At 52.3% G+C, this 12522-nt stretch overlaps 1 long non-coding RNA gene across 1 annotated transcript in view; it reads right to left on the bottom strand.

The window, feature by feature from the left end:
• Positions 1–12522, bottom strand: part of LOC308241950 — a 47427-nt gene that overhangs the window by 33857 nt on the left and 1048 nt on the right. The gene's annotated exons all lie outside the window — the stretch shown is intronic.

The raw sequence follows: 12522 nt of genomic DNA, 5'->3' as shown, positions 1-12522 counted from the left end.
GAGCAGGCCCAACTTTGGGCACGGCACCCACCTTCCTTCCACCAAAGGCAGTTCCCGGAGAAAGGGGACAAGAGAGAGGCCTCCTCACTCGGACAGCTTCCTCCTCCCACGAAGAGCAGCAATGATGCCCTGGTGGCAGGAACACCAAGCCCAGTCCAGCCATGGCCATCGGGAGCCTCTGAGCCCAGATGGGGAAGCTTCAGTCCCTGGAGGAACTCAGGCCCAGCTGGGGGCTCAGTCTCTAAATACTCTGCCCCCTACAACGTGGGACCCATCTCACAGCCAGCCCTCAGGTTCCAGTGCAGCTTTGCAGCTCCCCCTCCCACCCCTGCTCCACAGGGAGGCGCACCTCCCTGCCCCCATCCTGGGGGAGGACTCCAATCTCTGCTCAGCTGGCTATTGTGAGGCCTGAATGAGCTTAAGCAAGTGGAAAAGTTTTGTTCACTGTGGGGTGCCATCCACATGGGAGGGGGCTGTTATTAAGCTCCAGACTTCCTGCCTGTGGAAGGGCTGCTTCCCGGGGCCCACCACTTTCTTGCCTTGGCCGGGACTTCCCTCCCTGCCCCTTCTCTTCTCAGCCCTGAATCTTCCTGCTCTCACCTCATTCTCTCGCTCTCTCCTTCCCTCCCTCCATCTCTAGATCCCTCTGCCTCTCTGTACGTCTCTCTGCCCCGGGTCTTTGTCTATGACCCCTCCTCTGAGTTTCACCTCCAACCAGGGCAGCTCAGAGCCACCCCACAGACCTGCCCCGGGCAGGGAGGAGAGCAGGAAGAGTGACCACAGCAGCAGCTCAGCTCAAAGCTTGCCCACCCACCCCTCTGAGCCCCCACGAGCTCCTCCTCTTGCCAACACAACAGGCCCCTTGACCCTGGTTCCAGCCTGTTTGTTTACCACGGCAGCGTGGAGAGGCTTTGCAGCGACTCAACTTCACCCTCCGAAAGCTTGGTGCTGGCAAGGGGCCAGCAGCCCCTGCAGCAGTGCTGGCGGGCTGCCAGGCAGCCCAGCGTCCTCCAGGCTGGGTCACAGTGAGGGTCACAGGCCTGGCCCAGCGGGGATGGGAGCAGCAGGCAAGATCCCCACGACCCTGGCCCCCTGGGGTGGCCAAGCCAGGCAGCTGCTGACAACCCCACGGCAAAGACAGAGCCTTGGCTCTGTAGGGAGGGGCCCCCACTCCTCAGGGAGCTTCTCTAAGAAGCAGGTGGGGAGAGGAAATACACAGAAGAGTTACAAATGTAAAGACACTGACCAGCTCTCCAACACACACACTCAATAAGTATAACTGAACTGATGGTTGTGTTAGGCACTCAGTCAGTGGATGGATGGATGGATGGATGGATGGATGGATGGATGGATGGAAAGGAAGACAGATGGAGTCACAATTTCCAGGTTAGCATAGCCCATCAGTACAAGATCTTTCTTTGTCCCACCCAGAAAACACCCTTTGCCCGTTTCTTTGTTCACCAAAGACTGGAGAGCCCGACTCCTTCCTTGACCCCTGAAAATTAACAAGTTCTCTATTTCCTCTTCTCCATCCCTTTTCCTGCAGGAGACGGTGAAAAGTCCAGGCCATGGGCATGGCTGGTGGTCAGAAATCAAGAAGCCCACCCTGGCTGAGGCCTGTGCACTGATGTTCTTAGGAAAGGCCAGAGGGAGCCAGGCAGGGAAAGTAGGCCCCTGCTGCCTCCAACCGAGTCACCAAAGCACAGGCAGTGCTTTGAGACAGTATCACCAGGTATGGAACCTTCTTTTCTCTCTGCCGGGAGCCTCTGCCCTGAGTGTGACTGGGCTCTCTGAACAGAGCCCATAGGACTGAGCTGGAGGGGGGCCAGGAGCGAAGGGGAGGAGAGGAGATGGGGAGATATGGCTGGGAACCCCTGGGGAGAGGAAGCTATGAGGCAGGCCTGGCTGGATGGGATTAACCTGGCACCCCACCCTCTCTAGCTTCAGTCTACTGGGTGGCTTCCAGGAGGCTCAGGGCCTGATCCTGGGCAGGGCAGAGCCAGGACATGAAAAACTCTGGAGCTGTGATGTTCTTGGGGTCATCCCAGCCCTCAACCACTGTGGGGATCCTGGTCTTTCTGGGTGGCAGACACTGGGTGCCCCAAGGTGGCTGGGAAATGGGAAGAGTCTGGAGGAGTCAAAGGGAGCCCAATTGTCTAACCAGGTTTCTCCAGCTCCTTGTATTGTTGTGAAGATTAAATGAACTAATATAGGGAAAGTGCTTAGAAACCTAATGAGTACTAAAGGTTAGCTGTCAGCCCCTAGGACAGTGCCCAGCACAAAGTGGGCACTAAATACTTGTTGAATTGATGAATGAATGAATGAATGAATGAATGAATCCTGCTCCCTTTTAGCTCCTCTACTTCAAGATACAAATCAATGTTATCTCTATTAAGATAATATTGACATTAAGTTTAATCCTACCCAAGGCCTTTGCACTTGCTATTCCCTCTGCCAGGAGTGATTTCCCTCGCATTTTCACATGGTTCACTCCCTTACTTGACTCAGATCTCTGCCACTGGAAATGAGAAAGGACCCTGACCACTGCCTGCTGATAGAGGACCCCCTCACCTCCAAACTCGTCTCTCCTTCCCTAGTCAAGGACCTTTACCAAGTATGTACACACACACACACACACACACACGCATGCACGCACGCACGCACACACACTCCTAACTAGACAGCCCAGGGCTAGGAACTTGAGCCAAAGGGCTCTGGCCTGGCAGGTGTCCCTCCCATTCGCTGATGGCCATCAGTATCCATGCACGACACAGGCTCAGCCAACCCACAGAGGAGGTCCTGCTCTGTCCCCAACTACCCCTCCTCTCAACCAGCCTTGACAAGAACCACAGTACCAGTAGAATCCACTGGGCCAGGATTTAAGAACCCTATCTCTAACACTTAAGGGGGGGGGGGGACCTTTTATTGAGCACTTACTGTGTGCCAGCCACTGTGCTCCTTGCACACCTGAGCTCATTTAACCCTCACAACAACTAAGCCAGGCAGGTATTATCCTATTTTACCCCTGGCCAAGGCAGAATAAACTGGCGAAGTGCTTGAGTTATGGAACGAGCTGCATTCAAATCTGGATTCTTCTACTTTACTTGCTGTGTGACCTTGGGCAAGTCACTGCAGCTCTCTGAGTCTCTGCTTCCTTCTCTGTAATGAGAAGATAAGACAGCCACTGCCTTTGATCCTTGTGAGGATCAAAGGAGATAATGGATGAAAGTGCCGCCTGGTACCAGGCATGCAGCCTTCAATCAAGGTCGGAGCCTGCCCTTCCCTCCTTATCTCACCAGCTCCCCTGCCAAGGTTTGCAGGCTGGGACTGGTCTCCCCATGGTGCCAGGCACAGGGCTGGGCACAGCCAGCGCACACAGAATATTCTTGCTGATTGGCAGATTTTCCCAAGGCCTTAATTGCAGAGAGCATTCCCTCTCCCAGAGCACCCAAGAAGGGATCGTGCCCTGGGCCGCATGTGGGGCTGGAGGGAGGCCCCTTCCTGCCTCTGAGCTTCTATCTTGTTGGAAAGCCCTCACCACCACCACGTGCCCCTCCCAGGACCCCAGATCCTGTCCTGATTTGTTGGGACTGAGTTCCTACCTAAAAAGCTTGACCAGCATCCTGGCTTCTCCAAGATCATGGCCACCTATAGGCCCACCAGTCACTCACCCAGTGCCTGGAGCTCTGGCCCTGCCCCAGCCCCTTAGTTGGACCATGCCATAGGCTTAAAGACATGCCCCACTCACACCATCTGCCCAAATCGCCCACTCCAGAATCCCAGGCTCCAGTCTGCCCACTACTCAACCCTCTGGTCACCACCCACCTTCCCACAGCTATCACTTGCACCCCACCCAATAGTCCCCCCACAGGCACACTCAGAACGTGTAGTCCGTCCACCCTAGCCATGCCCTCTGCAGGGCCCTGTAGGCTGGCAGAAAAATCACCAAGGCACTTTGACATTAATCAAAGACACGCATAAATAAATATGTGTAAATCACATGCAAACCAAGGTGGAAATTTACATCTTTCACTGCTGAGTTAGCATCTTCAGGCACCCACTAGAGCGGCTGCCTGCAGCTCAGGAGGTTTGGGACAAGAGCCCTCCCCACCCCATCTAGAGGCCCACTGACTGATCCCAGATTCATCATCTGAGATTCTCGAACTTATAAGTTGGGAGTACCAACCAGCACTTATTGATTGCCTACTACATGCCAGGCATTCTCTTACCCTCTAGCTTCTACAGGCGTTAAAGGAGCTAACATGTAAAGTGTTACCAGGCACATAGTAAGCACCCAATATATGTGGGCACCCAATATATTAATATTATCAATATCATCTCGGAGCCTGCTTGTTCATTTGTAAAATGGGGGTGATAGTTCCATCTAACTGGTGAGGATGCAATGTGTAAACCAGGTAGAAACACAATTCCTGCACATAGTAAGCACTCAATAAGTCTTAGCTATCATTATAAATAGTGTGTGTCCATGCCAACAAGTTCTGGAAAGATATAGCCAACAGGAGGTAGTTATGAGGGGTGAGGCAGAGAGATTCAGGCAGGACTTCCACTTTCTGTTTCATATATTTCTAAGGTAAAGAATTTTGACAGATGAACTGGTATTGCTTTTATCAGCAGCAAAAACAATACAGATATTTCCATTTGGGGAATAAAACACAGCATTCACGTCTCAGCTACCTCCTACGGGTCTGCACCTTTCCCTAGTCGGCCTCTCTCCCCGTGTGCTCTCCTGGGGATCTGTGTTCCCCCACACCAGGTAGGCCTGACCAGGGACAGCAATGTTCTCTGGACACAACATTTATATTAATAACAACTTCCATGATTGTCCCTTTCTGGCAGGAAGAGCAAACCTAGGAAGCTTGGAGCGTTTCCACGCAAGCTAAGCCAGGACTCGATTCTCCCACTTGCCCTCAGGAGTTGGGCTTGGACCCAGGTCGAGGTTCTCTTTCTTAGATTTAGTACCACAGCCCACAGAGAGGCCATTATGTCTGGATTCAATGCTGCCCGTGACCTCCGGCGCTCTTCCCCACTCCTGTCAGCAGCAAATACATCAAATCTTTGGATCCTATACATCTCCATCCTGGTCACGGATAAAGAACACTGGGCAGGACCGGCTCCAAAAGGCCCTTGTCCAGGGTGCTCTGTGCCCATTGCCCAGCTCCTTTGGCTTCTGTCAACCCACCAGTTACAAATAAGAAGACAAGCCCTCCTCTGAAGCACACTTCTGCAACCAAAAGCCAGTCTCTCCCCTCGCCCATTAAAAACAAAAAGGCCCTGACTGGTGTGGCTCAGTGGCTGAGCATCATCCCATGCACAGGGAGGTCACTGGTTCAATTCCAGGTCAGGGCACATGCCCAGGGATGTGGGTTCCATCCCAGGGGTGCGGGGGTGGGGAGGGCATGCAGGAGGCAGCTGATCAATGTTTCTCTCTCCCTTTCCCTTCCTCTGTCTCTTTACATACTCAGTAAAAACATATTTTATAAATAAATAAATAAATAAATAAATAAATAAATAAATAAATAAGAAGAAAAAGGAAGTGGGATTGTGGGAATAGCAGCTCCGTGCTGCTGGGTTCCAACAGCAGGCAGAGCAGGAACACCGGGGGCTTTGGGCCCGATGATGTACACAATAGGGAGCAATGGAAGGCTTTCCAGGAAGCGAGTGACATGTCTGAGCTGTGTCTCAGGGGAGCACTCAGACTTGACTCAACAAAGGGACTGCAGAAAGAGAGAATTGTCCTAGACCAGTCACTGGATTTTATGACCTATCTGCTTCCCTTACACATTCTTTTACTCTGGTTTCCTGGAAACCACTGGGGTGTAGCCTTTGGCTGTCCCTTGAGGTGCCCAAAGTGAGCCGACCAATGAGCCTACAACTAGAGGTAAATTGAGGCACTAGTGAGATCCCTTCCCTGGTAGAAAGGAGAGCAGGGATATGAGTGTAGCACATGCTCTGTTCTCGGCCACAAACCAAAGTTGAGACTCAAGGGTGATTTTATCTGCAGTGACAAGTCCACCCCCAGGCTCAGACAGGTACTGTTCCAGGCTCAGCAAACGTCCCCAAGTCAGACAGATGTCCAGGGCTCAAACAGACACTGCCCCCAGGCCAGGAAGATGTTGCACCAGGCCCGGACAGATGCTGTGTCAGGTTCAGACACACATCCTGGGCCCAGACAGAAGCTGTGCCAGGGCCAGATAATGTGCTGGGCTCAGCCAGGTGTCCCAGCTTCCAACAGATGTTGTCTCCAGCCCAGGCAGATGCTACCCTAAGCTCGACAGATGTCTGCCACCAGAGATACATAAAGATGCTAAAAGGTCCCTGGGAAAATATAATTCCTAAATCTTCCTTTTCCACTTTCAACCTCCACCTGCCACCCCCAAGAAAGCTGAGGAAAGCATGCATGGAGTCCAGCCAACTCTCTCCAGACTCTCCCAACTTATAACAGCCAAGGAGCTATATCATCCTGTTCTTCCCCTGACTCCAGGCTACCGCACGAAGGGGAGGAAGGCACATACTGTGGGGCAATGAATGAGGCACATGAACAGGAGTACAGGGCATCTGTGCCATCTGTGGAGTGGTTAATAGTGATGCCCAGGCTACCAGAACTGACTCTGCAGGAGATGAGGGGGGAGGGAGCAGTTTAATGTAAGGACCAGCCCCACTAAGTCCTACTCAGACCCTATACTCTGGGACTAGAGGGGAAGAGAAGTCCTGTGACCTCATCCCCACAGTCATATCTCTGGTCAACACCTGAAGAATGTCATTACTGGGTCTCTGAAGGTGATTACTGCTCCAAAGCTGCATTAAGCTAGAGAGAAAAAGGAATAAGGAGGTTGGCCCAGCGTGGACATAAAGTGGGAGACAGTCGCATTCATCAGCTTGGCCCTGGATGGAAGCTTGTCCTTCCGCAAGAGCCCTCGCAGGGGCTTTCCGGACAGGGAAGGAAAAAGAGTTTCCCCCTCTTAACCACACATCTCCCATCAGGAGCTACACAGAAACTGGGGTTCAGGAACTGTGGGGTATTGGATATTCCTGGCCCAGGGAGGAGGTAGCCATTAGAGCTAAGATGGGGAAGTGAGAGGTGTTACAGTGAGAGCCTGACCTCCCCATCTACCTTAAGGGGCCTGGCTGCATTACCTCTTCTGGAGGGGAGCCTGGAGGCATGGCTCATGAATATGTAAATTAACCTTGAGACAAACCCACAGCTGGGACCTAATGGGACTTCCCTCCATTTCTACCTAATTCCCCTCAAGAGCTACCTGGAGGCCGAGGACGGTAAGGTGTGGTCTTTAAAACCACTCCCAAAGGGAAACACTGCCGACAGTTACAAACACTAATGCACAGACATTAGTACACACCAAGCACAAGCACCCTGACACAGCACACCAATACTTATGGGGATCTATAAAGCACAAACACAGGACCCCGTGTAAGCATGCTGACATACAGTCATCACAGACACACACCACGCCCCCAATACACTGCTGCAAGCATTGTACCACTCACAAAAGCAAGAGAACTCTCCTCCCACCCTTCCACCCCACCCAGGCTGCCCCCCAAATCGCTATACAAAGCCAGCCCAGAAAGCCACCTTAGTCTTCTAATGATAGAGATGAGGACTTAAATTATCACTCACTGCTCCCACCCCATCCTGTGGTGGTGAATTTTGCAGCCATCCAGATAAAAAGTGTTAAAAAAAAAAAAAAAAAAAAAAAAAAAACTCAAACCCAGCCCCAGCTTTTCAGAGTGATTAATCCCACTAATGATTTACCGATTTGCAGAGAGCGTGTTCTGCATAACCGGATTGTGGGCATTAACACCAGCTCAGAGACTGCCATTCCGGCTAAAAATGAAAGTAAATTTCAAGAGCAATTGGCCACCCCACATTTGAATATTCTACTGATGCACTGGGAGGGCCCCCACCTCCACCCACAGGCCTAGGGGGCTGAGGCAGGGAGGGAAATGCAGGGAAAGGTTCATCCCTAAGAGATAGTTCACCTTCCATCGCGCCTTCCCTTCACCAAGGCTGAGAGATAGGGAACTTGCAGTTAAATAAGGGAGAAGGCTTGTTTCTCCTCTCTCCAAGGCAGCACGGCCCTGCCCACCCCCCGCTCCCTTCTTATGAACTCTTTCAGGCACAGGAAGGACAGAAGAGGTACAGACACTTGGAGGGTCTGAGTTTGGAGGGGGAGTAGGTGAGGGCTTGGGAGCTCAGAACAGCAATCACAGGCCATGTGGGAGAACTTTCTGGATGGTGGTGAGCACAGTGAATCTGTTTAGCTGACACAACGCTGCACCAAGGCAGCCGATGGACAAGCTGACTCTGGCGCTGCCCCAGGTGGGAATCTGTGACAGCCGGGATCCTGCCAGACTCTTCTAATTGAGAACACGTTCCAGTCCAGAACTACAGGGTATGGGCGTGGTCACTCCTGACATCGCTTAGCAAGAACTGGTTGGGGAGCAGGCGGGTTCTGATCCTGCTCACATAGCCTCTTACTCACCCCAGGCAGCTGGGGAGGAACACCAAGCCACACTTTCCCTTTCCAAGTTTCCATCTGGGCAGTGATCTCACCCCGCCTTCACAAGAAACCAACAGAGACCATCTGCCCAGCTTACAGATGAGGAGGTTGAGGTTCACAGCAATTAGGAGGCTGAGACTGGCCCAGTGTCATCCAGCAGGCCTGAGTCTGAGCCCAGATGGAACCCAGATCTCTTGACACTCTGAGAATGTGGGATCTAGAGCATGAGGGGAAGACTGCCATCCTGCCCCTGCCCCAGCCCTGTCCACCCGCAGTCTAGTCCCACACCAAGACAAAGACTCAAAGCCCTCGAGAACTAGAGGGCATCCAAAGACACCAGCTCCCCCAGCAGCCCTCCCCCTGGGCCCCAATCTCCCTCTCCAGCTCTTCTCAGCACTCCTGACTTCAAGGAATCCAGGCGGAGTGTCCTGAAGCCTGCCTCCCCCCAGAACTAAAAAGGCCTTGGGTCTGCAACTGCATCTACTTATTCTCAGCGATTCCTGGACTCAGGTCCTCATTGACCAACTGACAAGACACAGCACAGGGGCTCACAGTCCAGACCCAGCTGCCCCCTCTTCCTCCCTCCCAAATCTTGCTGGTGTGTCACTGTGCAGGCTCCCTGTCTGGGGGGTGTCTGGAATATTACAGTGCATATGTGGCCGAAAGGGTGCTAACGGGGAGTGTCGTTGAGATCTAGAGGCTGTGTCTGAATATAGATGGCAGAGATTTGTGTCTGTAACTCGGGGCTCTGCAGAGAAAGGATATGGGGCTGGAGCCTGTGCAGTTGCCAGTCAACCTGGCAGAGCCTTCCCCTGCAGCCCCTCTGGCTCAGAGACCCCCCACAGTGAGGGCCCCATCTGCTGGAGGCTCGGTGACCTGTGTCAAATGAGCAGGCGCTCGGTCACACTCCAGAGCCTGGCGGAGGCCAAGCCACTCTGGGAAAGCCCTGGCAGCTTCTGGCCTGGGGGTGGGCTGGGCAGGGGCCCGGCTGGGGAGAGAGGCCTGGGAGCCTCTGAGACTGGCGGCGGCCTGGCTGGGAGCTGTCCTCCACAGACAAGGGGAGTGACAAAATATGAAAAGAAAGGGCTTTCCTGCTTCCTTGAGACTAGCGCTGCTGCCAAACCACATGGACCAAACTCTGGGCGAGGCATGCCCCTTCCTCTTCTTCTGATCCCAGGGCAGATGTGTTCATTCCTACAGGGTGTAGGCACATGTGTGTGTCTATGTCATGTGTGGGGTGGGCCCCTTTGTATCTGTGCAGTGGGGCGAGGTGAATGGACGTGGCTGGCTCTATGCTCATATGTATGAACACGAGGCTGTGCCTATGTGTGTGAACTGGCATGCTAGTTGAGAGCCTCCATACTTGTGACCCCAAAGGCCTGTAAGTCTCGTGTATTTCTGTGTTGCTGTGGAAAGCCTACTTGAGCCCATTGCAGCCTATGTGTAGGTTCTGTGTATGTCCCCGTTGACACACATGCCTGTATTTTCATTGTGTGTTGGTCTGTGTGAATATGAATATCTATGACTATCCGACCTAATGGTGCAAGTCCATGTGTCCCTCTTATAAATCTATATGTTTGTCCCTGGGCTAAAATGCATGTGTGTATCTGGGTATGCGTATGTGTGTGTACATTCATCTGTTCACATGTCTAAGCCATTCTGTGTCTGTGTGAGTCAGCTGGGTGTGCGACTCTTGTATTCCAAGTTCTCCCCAGGGTCCGTGAGGGTAGGCTCCAGGAGAGGGGGGTTGTCTCTGCCAATGACCATGCCACAGTCCCTAGCATCCCACACAGGATCTCTGGGAGCAAGACCAAGAGGATGTATTCGCCAGACTTCCTAGAGAAAAACTCTCAAATAGGAGAAAATTTTGACTCAAGATCAAACCCTTATCATTGTAGAGGGTCTCAAACTTCCAAAGCAGCTCTAGCTGGTTTGGCTCAGTGGATAGAGCGTCGGCCTGCGGACTGAAGGGTCCCAGGTTCGATTCCAGTCAAGGGCATGTACCTTGGTTGCAGGCACATCCCCAGTAGGGGGTGTGCAGGAGGCAGCTGATCGATGTTTCTCTCTCATCGATGTTTCTAACTTTCTATCCCTCTCCCTTCCTGTCTGTAAAAATCAATAAAATATATTTTTAAAAAAACTTCCAAAGCAGAAAAAGCGATAGCACCTTTCCTAGTTAGCACTGCTGCTTACCCAAGGGCAGCATCGAACATTAAGAGAGCATCTAAACAACATGCTTGCTTCATCTTTGGAGCTTCAGAGCAAGCCTGAAAGCAGGCATTACTGCTCCTGTTTTAAGATGAAGAAACTGAAGCTCCTACAAGCAAAGCATTTAGCACAGTGGTCGGCAAACTCATTAGTCAACAGAGCCAAATATCAACAGGACAACGACTGAAATTTCTTTGGAGAGCCAAATTTTTTAAACTTAAACTTCTTCTAACGCCACTTCTTCAAAATAGACTCGCCCAGGCTGTGGTATTTTGTGGAAGAGCCACACTCAAGGGGCCAAAGAGCCGCATGTGGCTCACGAGCCACAGTTTGCCAACCACGGATTTAGCACAACATCACAGGGCTACTGGAGGGAGTCAAGGGATTGGAACTGAGATTTGCTGACTGACAAGCTAGTAAACTAGGAGCCTGTCTTTGCTACAGACACCCCTCAATTCAGCACAGACCTGGAAACTCAGCTTAGAAGCACCAGCTGGCCTTTCTTTCTACCGGAGAGCTACCAAAGATAGGGCAGTGGGCTCTCTCTTGCCAAAGCCACCACCTCCACTGGCACCCTTCCCCATCCCACTGGGGAGAGTAATGAGGAGAGGGACCTTCACAGGTGCTGTGCCCTCGGACAATCCTTGGTTCTTTTAGCTATGCACTGGTGATGACAGTCTCAGTGCACTCGCTCAGGGCTGAGAGGTGTAGGTACCATGATGAATGAAAGGCACTTGGTAAAGTACTGTGCCATTGTTCAAGTCTCAATGACAATTCCAAAAAACTTGACATCACAACACCTCTCCACTGTCCAGACATTACCCTTCCTCCAACAAAAACTGAGACCAGCCCTAGCTGGTTTGGCTCAGTGGACAGAGTGTTGGCCTGTGGACTGAAGGGTTCCAGGTTCGATTCTGGTCAAGGGTACATGCCCGGTTGCGTACTCAATCCCCAGTAGGAGGTGTGCAGGAGGCAGCCGATCGATAATTCTCTCTCATCATTGATGTTTCTATCTCTCTCCCCCTCTCCCTTCCTCTCTGAAACCAATAATATATATATATAACTGAGACCATCAGAGCTGAAAGGGCCTGAGAGGTCAACCAGTCCAACCCTCCATAAACCCACTCTACAGATGAGGAAACTGAGATTTAGTTGAGCAGGGGAGGAACTTGCCCATTCACTGGGCACTAACCAGCATTGAGTAAAAGCCCTTTCTGAGACCCTTTCACCCCCATTGTCTAGGACCACCCTCTGACTTACCTTAGCAAGACAGGTGGGCTGCCTGAGGTACCACTGTTGCCAATTTACAGACAGAAAAACCAAGAGCTAGAGAGACTGGACCAAAGTTATTCTTGCCCAGGAGGATGGTGGCAGCCCAAGTGTTCAATGTGCAGGTCTGATTAGGCTGGCATGAGACGAGCCTTCACTACAGGGTTCCCAGCCTTGGTCCTCCCCCTGGGCCTGGGAGAGGGGCCAGGAAGGCAAGTGGACCAGGACTGCTGCTTTATGGTCGTATGAAGGAAAAGGGATTCGAGGTGACCACTTCCTGAGCCAGAGTCCAAGAAAACTCAGCATCCCTAGCTGGATTCAGACACAGCTCGTGAAGTGAGGGTGGTACCTAAGGAGCCTGCTCGGGACAGGGGCCACTGGCCAGACAAGGACCTTGCCCTGTCCCACTCCATCCCTTGGGGACCAACCAGAGGCAGGACCTATGCTGTTCGGAGCACAGCCTGTGCCCAGGATGACCCTTGTCACTGTGGACATGGCAGCTGCCACC

Source organism: Plecotus auritus (assembly GCF_963455305.1).
Source record: "Plecotus auritus genome assembly, chromosome: 2".
NCBI classification, from domain to species: domain Eukaryota; kingdom Metazoa; phylum Chordata; class Mammalia; order Chiroptera; family Vespertilionidae; genus Plecotus; species Plecotus auritus.
Note: the sequence above shows the minus strand (reverse complement) of the source record. Positions and strands in the feature narration are given on the sequence as shown.